Source organism: Ascaphus truei, chromosome 2, assembly GCF_040206685.1.
Source record: "Ascaphus truei isolate aAscTru1 chromosome 2, aAscTru1.hap1, whole genome shotgun sequence".
NCBI lineage: Eukaryota > Metazoa > Chordata > Amphibia > Anura > Ascaphidae > Ascaphus > Ascaphus truei.
Genome location: NC_134484.1, coordinates 465,425,944 through 465,439,969, shown reverse-complemented (window position 1 = coordinate 465,439,969; position 14,026 = coordinate 465,425,944). Strand labels below are relative to the sequence as shown.

General features: G+C 46.2%; 1 protein-coding gene across 1 annotated transcript in view; it reads right to left on the bottom strand.

Annotated features, from left to right (window-relative positions):
• The window catches only part of LOC142487948 (uncharacterized), a 93,596-nt gene that overhangs the window by 48,083 nt on the left and 31,487 nt on the right, over window positions 1-14,026 (bottom strand). The window lies entirely within an intron of this gene.

Genomic DNA, 14,026 nt, shown 5'->3' with positions numbered 1-14,026 from the left:
CTCTAAAAGTGTCTGATATCAGATGTATTGTAAGGAACCGCAACCCTCTCTAATAGCACATCTGATATCAGATGCATTGTAAGGAACCCCAACCCTCTCTAATAGCGTGTCTGAGATCAGATGCATTGTAAGGAACCCCAACCCTCTCTAATAGCGTGTATGAGATCAGATGCATTGTAAGGAACCCCAACCCTCTCTAATAGTGTCTGATATCAGATGCATTGTAGGGAACCCCAACCCTCTCTAATAGCGTGTCTGAGATCAGATGCATTGTAAGGAACCCCAACCCTCTCTAATAGTGTCTGATATCAGATGCATTGTAGGGAACCCCAACCCTCTCTAATAAGCGCGTCTGAGATCAGATGCAGTGTAAGGATCCCCAACACTCTCTAATACCGTATCTGAGATCAGATGCATTGTAAGAAACCCCAACCCTCTCTAATAGCCCGTCTGAGATCTGATGCATTGTAAGGAACCTCAACCCTCTCTAATAGCGCGTCTGAGATCAGATGCATTGTAAGGAACCCAGCCCTCTCTAATAGCGCGCCCGAGATCAGATGCATTGTAAGGAACCCTAACCCTCTCTAATAACGTATCTGAGATCAGATGCATTGTAAGGAACCCCAACCCTCTCTAATAGCGCGTCTGAGATCTGATGCATTGTAAGGAACCTCAACGCTCTCTAATAGCGCGTCTGAGATCTGATGCATTATATATGCGTCTGTATTTGGTACAATTTTTAAATGGCCTGAAAATTGCAGGGAGACCTGGGGAACCCAAGGGTTGAAAAACTCTGAAATAGAGGGTTATTTTCCCAAATACACAACTTGGTAAAAAAAAAGAGCACTAAATTTATTGAGAAAAAACAACCCCATTGATAAATATTATGCTATTTTTGTAGCACTTTTTGCACCCAGCTTTGCAGTCTAGAGACTTTGATAAGTAGTTTGTGTGTGAGTATGTGTGTGTGTATATATATATATATATATATATATATATATATATATATATATATATATATATATATACACACAGTTAGGTCCGGAAATAATTGGACACTGATACAAGTTTTGTTATTTCGGCTGTGTAGCAAAATAAATCCAAGTTACAGTTAAATAATTAATATGGGCTTAAAGTGCAGTCTATCAGCTTTAATTTGAGGGTATTCAAATCCAAATTGGAGAAAGGGTTTAGGAATTACATCTCTTTAATATGTAGCCCCCTGTTTTTCAAGGGACCAAAAGTAATTGAACAATTGACTCAAAAGCTGTTTCATGGACAGGTGTGGGCTATTCCTTCGATATTTCATCATCAATTGAGCAGGTAAAAGGTCTGGAGTTTATTCCAGGTGTGGCATTTTCATTTGGAAGCTGTTGCTGTGAACCCACAACATGCGGTCAAAGGAGCTCTCAATGCAAGTGAAACAGGGCATCCTTAGGCTGCAAAAAAAAAGAAAATCCATCAGAGAGATAGCAGGAACATTAGGAGTGGCCAAATCAACAGTTTGGTACATTCTGAGAAAAAAAAAGAACGCACTGGTGAGCTCTGCAAAACAAAAAAGCCTGGACGTCCACGGAAGACAAAAGTGGTGAATGATCGTAGGATCCTTTCCATGGCAAAGAAAAACCCCTTCACAACATCCAGCCAAGTGAAGAACACTCTCCAGGAGGTAGGCATATCATTATCCAAGTATACCATAAAGAGAAGACTTCACGAGAGCAAATGCAGAGGATTCACCACAAGGTGCAAACCATTCATAAGCCTCAAGAATAGAACGGCCAGATTAGACTTTGCCAAACAATATCTAAAAAAGCCAGCCCAGTTCTGGAACAGCATTCTTTGGACAGATGAAACTAAGATCAACCTGTACCAGAATGATTGGAAGAAAAAAGTATGGAGAAGGCTTGGAACGGCTCATGATCCGAAGCATACCACATCATCTGTATAACACGGTGGAGGCAGTGTGATGGCATGGGCATGCATGGCTTACAATAGCACTGGGTCACTAGTGTTTATTGATGAAGTGACAGAAGACCGAAGCAGCCGGATGAATTCTGAAGTGTATAGGTATATATTATCTGCTCAGATTCAGTCAAATTCAGCGAAGTATATTGGACGGCGCTTCACTTTACAGATGGACAATGATCCAAAAAATACTGCGAAAGCAACCCAGGAGTTTTTTTAAGGCAAAGAAGTGGAATATTCTGCAATGGCCGAGTCAATCACCTGATCTCAACCCGATCAAGCATGCATTTCACTTGCTGAAGACAAAACTTAAAGCAGAAAGACCCACGAACAAACAACAACTGAAGACAGCTGCAGTAAAGGCCTGGCAAAGCATCACAAAGGAGGAAACCCAGCGTTTGGTGATGTCCATGCGTTCCAGACTCCAAGCAGTCATTGCCTGGAAAGGATTCTCGACAAAGTATTAAAAATGAACATTTTATTTATGATTGTGTTAATTTCTCCAATTACATTTGAGCCCCTGAAATAAGGGGACTCTGTATGAAAATGGTTGCAATTCCTAAACGTTTCATACGATATTTTTGTTCAACCCCTTGAATGAAAGCTGAAAGTCTGCTCTTCTATTGCATCTCGGTTGTTTAATTTAATTTCAAATCCATTGTGGTGGCGTACAGAGCCAAAATTATGAAAATGGTGTCAGTGTCCAATTATTTCCGGACCTAACTGTATGTATGTATGTATGTTACGTAGCGTGCCATTGGCATGGCAACTGTATGTATGTTACGTAGCGTGCCATTGGCATGGCAACACAGCGTCATTTGACGCCGCGCTGTCATTTTTAATGCAGAGGAGAATGCCGGTAGACTAAGGAGGAAAATGCCGGTAGACGCTGAACCACGCTACCGCAGCACCCCGCCAAAGCACCTCGCCAGCGGGTAAAATGCACTCGCCCCTGGCGAGCAGGCGAGTGCATTTGTCGAGGACTGTATATGTAAGAGCGTGGTTCAGCGTCTACCGGCATTTTCCTCCTTAGTCTACCGGCATTCTCCTCTGCATTAAAAATGACAGCGCGGCGTCAAATGACACTGTGTTGCCATGCCAATGGCACGCTACGTAACATCACGACGTCATGGAGATGGAGGCGGCCTCGGAGCAGAGCGGCCAGTAGGGGAGGTGGAGTGTTTGGAGCGCGAAGGTCCTGCGCCACGGAGGATGGGAGTATACACGACCAGAGCCAGGCTTGCCCGGTGACCCGCGGCACTGCAGGACCCCAGAAGTAGGCCATAACGATGATCAGCCGCCTGGACCACACCGAACTCTGCTGCACAGGTGGGCCCACTCCCTTCTCAGCAGTCACCCACCAACCCAGTCACCCACCCAGTCAGTCAGTCATCCACCCAGTCAGTCATCCACCCATCAGTCAGTCATCCATCCAGTCAGTCAGTCATCCATCCAGTGAGTCAGTCATCCACCCAGTCAGTCAGTCATCCACCCAGTCACCTAGCCAATCAGTCAGTCACGCAGCCAGTCAGTCACCACAGAGTCAGCCAGTCACTCATGCAGCCAGCCAGTCAGTCACGCAGCCAGTCAGTCATGCAGCCAGTCAGTCACTCACGCAGCCAGTCACTCATGCAGCCAGCCAGTCAGTCACGCAGCCAGTCAGTCACTCACGCAGCCAGTCAGTCACTCACGCAGCCAGTCAGTCACTCACGCAGCCAGTCAGTCAGTCACACAGCCAGTCAGTCAGTCACGCAGCCAGTCAGTCGCTCACGCAGCCAGTCAGTCAGTCACGTAGCCAGTCAGTCACGCAGCCAGTCAGTCGCTCACGCAGCCAGTCAGTCACGCAGCCAGTCAGTCGCTCACGCAGCCAGTCAGTCGCTCACGCAGCCAGTCAGTCACGCAGCCAGTCAGTCAGTCACACAGCCAGTCAGTCATGCAGCCAGTCAGTCAGTCACACAGCCAGTCAGTCACTCACGCAGCCAGTCAGTCAGTCAGTCACGCAGCCAGTCAGTCAGTCACGCAGCCAGTCAGTTAGTCACACAGCCAGTCAGTCAGTCACACAGCCAGTCAGTCAGTCACACAGCCAGTCAGTCAGTCACACAGCCAGTCAGTCAGTCACACAGCCAATCAGTCAGTCACACAGCCAATCAGTCAGTCACACAGCCAGTCAGTCAGTCACACAGCCAGTCAGTCACACAGCCAGTCAGTCAGTCACACAGCTAGTCAGTCATGCATCAAGACAGTCATGCATCAAGTCAGTCATGCATCAAGTCAGTCACACAGCCAGTCAGTCATGCATCAAGTCAGTCACGCAGCCAGTCAGTCACGCGGCCAGTCAGTCACGCAGCCAGTCAGTCACGCAGCCAGTCAGTCACTCAGACTACACACACACAGTCACACATGCTGTCACACAGACTCTCACACAGACACAAGGAATTCACACTTAGTATAAATATAGAAGTGCAAATAGTTAAAACAGGGGTGTGTGCCGCGCATGCACGTTCTAAGGGAAACTTCTTTGCGTTTTGTCACTGAAATTGTGTTTTGATTTTTAATTAAAAACATCACCATCACAAATACAATTTCTGTGGCAAAAGACAAAGAAGTTTCACTTAAAATATGCATGCGTTAAAGATTCTAGGATGCAATATTTACTTCAAAGCTACAAAGGAAAGTGCACTGAATAGTCTATGGCACACAGAATATAAACAGAATATAAACTTGTAGGGGGAATCACACCGGGCACAGCATCGGCCGCAGATCCCTGCTCTCTCTGGATAGAGAGAAATGAGAGACTGGGAAGGGTGGAGCGTGACAGCCAAACCCTGACAGCTGGATATCTTATTTACCCTATATATCTTAACTGCCCTATACATACACTGAAATAACCTATACTGCTTTCTTCCAGATCTGACTCTCAAGCTTCACATGGGAGACACTGGAATCCCCCCTAACCCAGAAGACAGGTAGGGAACACCTCCCCTCCAATGTATAACATTGCAGGAATGAGGGTACCTGGACATTAAGGGACTGCGGATCAGGTAAGATCCCAGGCGGGATTGCTGCTTCAAAAATTGCGAAGCGGGGACATCCAGACACTGGTTAAGGGGTGCTGGAATCTAGTCATTCATATCTGGCTTTTTTTTCTAGATTAGTGAGGTCAACTGACATTTTCACACACACACACGCACGCACGCACGTAACTATGTAACAAGTAGTAATTGTAGTAAAGTATAAATAAATAAACTGTTATGTCAAAAACAAATGTTGTTCGTTAGATATTAGAAATTGATTCAATTTTTTTTATTAAAGTGTGGGTGGGGCTAGGGGCGGGGCTAGGGGGCGAGTAGCTTTTTTAGTTTGGCGAGTAGCTTTTTGGTTGATTTGTCAAGCCCTGTGTAGCCCCCTGTAAACAGCACAGGCTATACCTATCTCCCTTCTACTGTGGTAAGTCCTGTTAAGATCAGGCACCAGTAATCATCATGGGTTTTCCCCCTTCATAGCCCTGCCCTGAGTAGTAGATGCAGGCCTGGACTCTGCTGCAGGCGTGAGCAAGAGTGGAGGTTCTGCTGACATCACAAGAGGTGGGGCTAGCTCTATATTTAGCAGCCAACTCCTGTAAGTGACGAGTATGCTGCGAGTCTGCCGTGGGACTGTCTGAGTAGTGATTCCTGCGGATCGGTCCAAGGAGTTGGGGGAGACCGCGGTCTCACCTGCACAGCCGTGCAGGAGCAGAGCGAGGAGTGGAGAGACTCAGCCACTTTGAGTAGAGCTGATAGCATTATAGACCTGGTGGACCAATGCCCCTCACCCCCCTGCCTGGGGTGATGGGGAGAATCCAAGCCCCACCGCGAGGATAACCTCGGAGGTGGGCCGTGGAGTATTGAAGCCCCAGCCCAGACCATCCTGTCGGAGGAGAGACTTGGAGGGAAGGAGAGGAGGAAATATTTGTGGGGGAGGAGAGCGGAGTAATTAGCAAGGCTTTGCTGATGTTGTTGCGGCTGCTGGACGCCACTACATTTGGGAGTTGCTGATCTGCCAATAAAGAGACTATCCTTTGTACCAAAGACTGTGTGTGAGTTGGAAGTTATTACCCTGGGACCGAAGGGGTTCTTCTATACAGGTCCTGTCCCATATTCCTGGGAGTATAGAAGATGGAGGCGCTGCACCACTAAGAGATCATGGAGGCTACCACCCCAGAAGCCCGGTCCTGGCTCCCCAATAACATCGCGGGAAGCTCAGGCCCTCCTGTTCCTCACAGGTATGCACCACCACACCGCATGTAATCTGCCCTCATGCACCCTAGACACCACCGTAGAGTATGGGGGGCGGGAAGCAGGGTTACACCTCTATATATATAAATATATATACAGTGGTCGACAAATCACCCAAAAATCTACTCGCCGAACAAAAAAATCCCCCCACCCCCGAAGCGGACACCGCCGCCCCCCCCCCCCCCCAGAGGCGGATGCCGCCGCCGCAGCACCCCCCCCCCCCCAAGTGGAAGCGGACGCAGCCGCAGCACCCCCCCTGAAGCGGATGCCGCACCCCCTCCAGAGGCGGACACCGCCGCTGCCGCAGCAGCCTAGCTCCTGCCCCGGGCAACAAGCGAGGACCACCCCAGCCTAACTCCCGCCCCGGGCAGCAAGCGGGAACCCCCCCAGCCGACCTCCCGCCCCGGGCAGCAAGTGGGGACCCCGCCGGCCTACCACCCGCCCCGGGCAGCACGCGGGGATCGGGAGCAGGGGTGGGAGGAGATCGGGGGCAGGGGGGGAGGAGATCAGGGGAAGTGGCTAACCCAGAGCTGCCAGCCGGCCCTCTTCCCCGCGTCAGCCCAATCAGGGAGGGGGATTATTTATTTAAATGGCGCGAGCAGGGGAATTCATAGAGTCGCAGCACGGTTCGCCAGCGGCCTAAATCCACTCACCACAGGCGTGCGGTTATGCGTATTTGTCGAGCACTGTATATATATATATATATATATATATATATATATATATATATATACACATACATATATATATATATATATTGTGATACCATCAGGTATCTCTAGGTGCTGGAACAGTGCAGTAAGTGTGCTTTCCAGCTCACAGAGAGTTAATCCTCCCTGGAATGGCTAATGCAGCTGCTGCCTAATTAATCAGGCTGGGCTCCTGAAAGACACATGTTGAGAGATACAGAGTGAGAGATTGCTGTCCCAAAGAGGGTGACAGAGAAGTGCTCCCCAGCTAAAGAAGGAAGGCTGGCACAGCCCTAGACATTGGATCTACAGAGGAGAGTTTCTCTGAGCTCACATGGGGCAGAGTTCCCCTAAGGAAGGAGGATAGACCGTGCTGAAACCGGGACGTCTGCTCCAATGGACTAACAGATAAGGAAAACCCTTTATTATTTTGTGCAGAGACTGTATACATTGTTGCATATGCCAGGGCATTTTTTAAGCTGGGAACCAGTATAGTTGGCCAGCTATCATTAGAAAGGGCTGAAGAAAAGTTAAGTTATTTTCCCTAACAGGAATAGGTATTTTATTTTATGATTTGTTTTGACTTAAAGGGATGGTGGGCCTGTTGTATGATTCAATCCCTGTAAATAGTGTTTCCAGCCTTCAATTGTGACAAAAAGAGACTGCTACGTGGTGTGGGAATCTCTCTCTCTCTCTCTATATATATATATATATATATATACACACACACACTATATATGTTTGAAAAGTGGCCATTTTGCTGGTCTTTTAGCTACAAAAATAGTGCTATACTGTATATAAATCAGCGCTAGATTTATCAAAGAAACAAAGTCCAATTTCTTTCGACAGAATTGTTTTTCCTCGCTAAATCGCCATTTTGTGAGTCCTCTGTAAGTAAAATATTCGCGGTTGGCAGTTTTTGGCAAAATTTCATATCTTTGTGATTTTTTTTTTGCTAGCCGGGAAAGTACAAAATTCAACGCCACTGCAAATCTGCGCTACGGTTTCACCCATCTATAATGATTATACCTGAGAACTCGTTAAAAAGTAGTACCACCTATAACTAATCTGTTTGTAATACCACGATGCATGGCGGGCACACTGTAGGCCATATTTACTCAGCAGTGCTACTCTGCAAAAACTTCCAGCATGGCTTCGTAAATGTGGTCCTTTGTGACCCCTTCAAGTGACTGGGCATGTAACAGGGGATTTATCCCTGTTCAGGAAATGTACCTCTATTCCAGCAGTGTGGTGGTTAACTGCTGGTAGTCAATTAACCAACACCACCTGGCTGATTAGGTTTGTTAGAAAAGCCTGTCTTTGAGACAGGAAGTGAGATTTTTTCTGAGTCTCACAAGTTGTGGGACTGACCATAGGAACAGACGTCTTGAGCCTGCCAGAGACTGCACGCTGCCAGCAAGACACAGGGGAAATGACTTCTAAAACCTGGAGAACAAAGAAGCCTTCCCCCTACAAGAAACAGATAAGACTTTACTTTCTAAGACTTTTTTTGGGGGCTGGGAGACATGCTAATCTAAAGGGAGTTGTTGACTTCATAGGTTTAACTAGAAATACTCCTAAGTGGAACAGAAGCTTTGTTTGACCCCTTATTTGCATACGTTTGGATGATTTTCTTGTGTTAAAGAAACAGGCGCAATCAAAGCCTTATTTAATTTCACCTTAAAACAGTCTCCATTGCATACCTCTGCACATGTCCTCTTACATATTGTCATCAGAAGTGGGATGAGAGGTGGCCCTTGAAGTTAAAAGGGGCCCCGGAGATTGCCTGTGAATTTTTTTTTGTGCTTTTTGCCAACAAACAGCCTGAGCAACATAAACAAAGAATCTCATGCAGCAGAGACCAGAATTAAAGGGATACACATCCAGGCAGGAAATCTACACTGCACAGATGGACTCTTTTCCCCAATCCCAAGAGGAGAGAGAGAGAGACTGCGGAAGCAGGTAAACCTTACCTGCCTATTTTATTATTTATTTCTTTATAAAATATTTTACCAGGAAGTAATACATTGAGAGTTACCTCTCGTTTGCAAGTATGTTCTGGGCACAGAGTTAGGACAAATAATACATGGTTACAAATACAGTTACATAAATGAACAGGGTATACATTATATACAAGACATTGCATGCACAGTTAAAGAAAATATATATTATGGGCGAATGAAACAGTTACAGACCAGATTAAAATGTGAGACAGCCTTAGATTTGAAAGAACTTAAACTGGTGGTGGATGTGCGAGTCTCTGGTAGGTTGTTCCAGTTTTGGGGTGCCCGGTAAGAGAAGGAGGAACGGCCGGATACTTTGTTGAGCCTTGGGACCATAAATCACTATAAAGTGTAATATGGTCATTGAAATAGGGGTTTTGCCTTCCAGTCGTAGTCAGGGTTCAAGAAGTAAGTTAGCCCTTAAAAGGGATAGGCGTTTGTTGTTTTCAAATGTTTTGCTGAAGCAGTGAATACAGATGGTGACTCACGAGCGGTACTGATTCTGCAAGTAAAGGCTGCCACACCGCATAGGACTACCAGCTGTGAATGGAGTATATGCAGAAAAGTGTGAAAATTGATGCAAGACTGTGCTGAAGCAGTTTTCAGTAAACAAGTGCTGAGGGTAAAAAGGAATTGCTGAGCTGTGTAAAAGGTATCCCAAAGCCAATTGCTGAGTGTTGAGACGCCCTGCCGGAAGTGAAAGAAATATTCCACTGCAAAGAATATATTTTTTTTTTTCTGCAAGTAAAGTCTGTCTATGTATTTTGGGAGTAAAACAGGCACCCAAAGTGTGAAGAGTAAATGCCATAATACCCAAAGTTGAGACTGAAAATTACTGAACTCAAGCAGAAAACAACATTATTTTGCTGAAGCGGAGGGATTGCACCTAGCAAGTAAATGGTGTAAAGCAAATAGAAGTTTTTACCTAGCAACTGCACATCCAGTATACCTAATGAGAGAGAATGCGTGCACAGTACTGCTGATATTGTAAAACTTACCCAAGGAAAGAAAAAGAAAAAGTCTACAGAGATGTCTGTGAGAGCTACGACCTCTACAAGCAAAATATGCCCACCTGTAGGATTACCACAATTGGGGGTTCTAGCAAATACAGTGACAACAGCTGCAATAGCGCCTCCTGAGGGCAGGAAGAAAATTACACCTGATAGCCCCAAAATGGAGGACAAGATGCAGCGTTCCTGTAAGGAACCCTACCCCACGGAAGAGTGGCCCTTCCAGTCCAATAAAGAGGAAGACATCTCTTACGGGGAACCTGCACCGAGTCACACCCACAAAACACCCCAAGAATGGTGGGGGTGCCTGAACTCGGCACGAACCGAAAAGACCGCTCTCTATGATGACTAATATGATCGGCAGGAGAAAGAGCGGGAGCAGGAGATCACCAAATATTTCTGTCAGCTAACGCAACTGCAACAAAAGCCTGGCATATACAATGAAGCCGCTGAAGTATCAAATAAAGAAGGAGACCCCAGTATTCCTGATGGGACGGAGTCATCCAAAACAAAAAGGCGGAAATAGAAAAAGAAAAGCGGTTCTTCACTTACCGTGGAAGGAACAGACACGTCCGCAGATCCTGTGGAGGAAAAGGGGGACCGAGTTGCCCTGCAGCCTAGAGAAAATTGAGAATTCGTCTTGCGGATAACCTAATGTCCAGAGGGCCCAAGGCAGAAGTCGTGTACCCCAAAGAAGTGTCTGTCCGGTGCCAACAGTGAGGAACCCTCAACCAACCATCCCAGGGAAGTGGAGCCGGAACCAGTGAGTGTCGATCCCTTGACCAGCCCTGAAGATGCCCTGAAAAATGCCAGGCATGACTGTGATATGCTTCGTGAACAATTGAAACAAAAGAAAGATGATTACACAGAGCTACAGAAAAAAACGTGAAGCTACAGAAAGATGTGCTCACAATTTACTCTTTGGCCAGGACAGAATTGGACGATCTCAAGACTGAGCTAGATGCTGCAAACACTACAAAAGCTACCATGGTGGAAAAACAGAGCCAATCTGATAAAATGATGGCTAAGATGAAGCGGAAGTATGAGGAGGCACTGAAGGAGATTACAGTCTTTCAGCAAGAGGTTCACGGTCTTTGCCTAGAACTGAATGCCCCACAACAAGAGGTCAACAGTGTCCGGACAGAGGTGGACGTATCCCAGAAGGAGGTTCATACAGTACACTCCGCACAGCACTGGATGCCTCACACCATGAGATCGGCACCTGCCACACAGAACTGGAAGTCTCTAAAAAGGAACTTCACAGTCTCACTGAGGAGCTGGATATCTCTCAAAAAACTAACCTCAGTCTTAATATGAATCTCAAAATCTCTCTGAAGGAGCTTCAGACCCTCAACCTAGATATGGAAGTCTCCCGCCAGGAGACTGCCATTCTCAAAGCAGATGTGCGTAAAGGAGGGATACATGGAGGCCCTAAAAATTACAGAGACTGCAAAAAGAGAAAACTTAAAACTGAAAGAAGAAAATTCTCATTTGACAGACCTCGTCAAGGAAAAGAATGAAAAGCTGCACGAGCTTAAAGAAATAAATAAACTTTTGGGAGAAGTTTGAAGCAGAGCACCGACTGCAGAACCAACTGCAAGGTCTGCGTACGCACCTCCAGAAGGCCGAGGAGAAGCAGCAAACTCTGCAGGCATCGCTAGAGGCCAAGCTTAGAGCCCAGGTGACTCGGCACAAGACGGAGCACAAGAAGGTCTAGAAACTGAGACAAGTAACTGTGACCCGAGCAAAGAAATTCACAGTGCTTCACAATACAATGAAAATGTGGAAGCAAGCTCAGAGAAAGCAAAGTGTGCAGATAAATTCCCTGAGAAGAGACTTGCAAGACGCACTCAAAAAACAGGGATCTCTCGTGGATGAGATTACAGTTCTACAAGGACAAGTATTGACCCTGACCAAGCGTCAGTATCCCACAGCCACAAAAACCCATAAAGACAAGGGTACAGTGAGAGCTGGGAATACCGCTCGTCTGAAAAACAAGGTTGCAAAATTTGAACCGCCTAAACAAGCATTAGCAAAACCTTCAGCCACCCAATAGGCAACAAAAAAAGGTACACGTGCTGAATCAAAACCAGAAGAATCCTTAGCTGATGAAGCTGAAAAGATGGGACATTCTCTGGAAGTGGATGTGGAATTGCAACTCAATCCCAAAGAAGCTGAACTAGCAACTCCATTGAGTGGAAAAAGTGCAGAGAGACAGCTTCAAGAGCGGAAAACTCAAAGGGCTGTTTTTAAATGCTCTGCAACTGATGCCATACACTGCCTACAATAAGAGGAGCACCCGACGCAAGGGAAATCTCATGACCGCGCACGCAGTAAAAAGACTATACTTGGAAAAAGTCCTCCTCGAGCGACTGAGGAGTGCTGATTTCAAGCACCTTCGGAAGGAGACACGAATAAACTGGAGAAAGGGCTCCAATCCCAGCGGGACTGAGGGTTCTCTTCCTCTATCCACTCCCATTCAAGTCACAGAGATATCTCGAATGAGAGTGGAAGGATAGGCTTTGGCCGTGGCAAGCCTGAGCTTCCCACAAACAGGGGAGGTATGTAACAGGGGATTTATCCCTGTTCAGGAAATGTACCTCTAATCCAGCAGTGTGGTGGTTAATTGCTGGTAGTCAATTAACCAACACCACCTGGCTGATTAGGTTTGTTAGAAAAGCCTGCCTTTGAGACAGGAAGTGAGATTTTTCCTGAGTCTCACAAGTTGTGGGACTGACCATAGGAACAGACGTCTTGAGCCTGCCAGAGACTTCACGCTGCCAGCAAGACACAGGGGAAAGGACTTCTAAAACCTGGAGAACAAAGAAGCCTTCCCCTACAAGAAACAGATAAGACTTTACTTTCTAAGACTTTTTGTATATCTGCACATATCAAGATATATGTTTGGGGCTGGGAGACATGCTAATCTAAAGGGAGTTGTTGACTGCATAGGTTTAACTAGAAATACTCCTAAGTGGAACAGAAGCTTTGTTTGACCCCTTATTTGCATAAGTTTGGATGATTTTCTTGTGTTAAAGAAACAGGCGCAATCAAAGCCTTATTTAATTTCACCTTAAAACAGTCTCCATTGCATACCTCTGCACATGTCCTCTTACAGGGCAGTACTGAGTCTTCTGGCACGGAAGGTATCTCATGAAATAGCCCGTTATGACTCATTCATGCGAAGGCGTCTTCCATAACAGACGTCGTCTTCTGGAGTTGCATGTCTTGGTAAGTATGGCCCTTTGTCTCACTGTTACGCAGTGGGAGTGGGCTGTAACGTATCTTCTGGCACAGAAAGTATCTCATGAAGTAACCCATTATGACTCATTCACGCGAAGGTGTCTTCCATAACAGATGTCGTCTTCTGGAGTTGCATGTCTTGGTAAGTATGGCCCTTTGTCTCACTGTCACACAGCGGGACTGGGCTGTAATGTGTCTTCTGGCATAGAAGATGCCTTATGGAGTAACACTGTTTTGTAAATATAGTCTTTTATGGCCCATTCAGTTGAATGGGCTGTCAGGTGTCTTCCATCACAGACGTTATCTTCTGGAGTAACACTTCTTAGTAAATATGGCCCAAGACAATTTCTCTCTTTGCCCCTTTGATCCAAAGCTCATATAAAGAGGATTGAAGAGGGAAATGATGGGACTTTCTTTGTCCTCCATTTGGGGATAATGTCACTTATATCAAGGAGAAAATATACAAATGATGCATATGACCAGCTAAAAACCAGAACAACCGAAGTCCCCCAAGCAGGTGGGGTTCTTTCACATGGGCTTTCAGGTACAGAACTTTTGTTCTAGAATCTCAGTAGCAATCAGGTTCAAGAGGATCCACAAACATTTTTGGAAATCAACATTTCTCCACAATTGCTAACCACTGGAGGATTTCCCAAGGAACCCTGTGATCATGGTGAAGAAAAGGACTACAGCAGCAGTGGCCAACTTGTAATCAAGGGCCACCAACAGGTCAGAGTTTAAGGCTTGAAGTCAAAGACTGAGCCACTTGTGCTGAAGCAGGGATTGATTTAGCCACCTGTGCTGATGCAGGGATATCCCTAAAATCTGACCTGTTGGTGGCC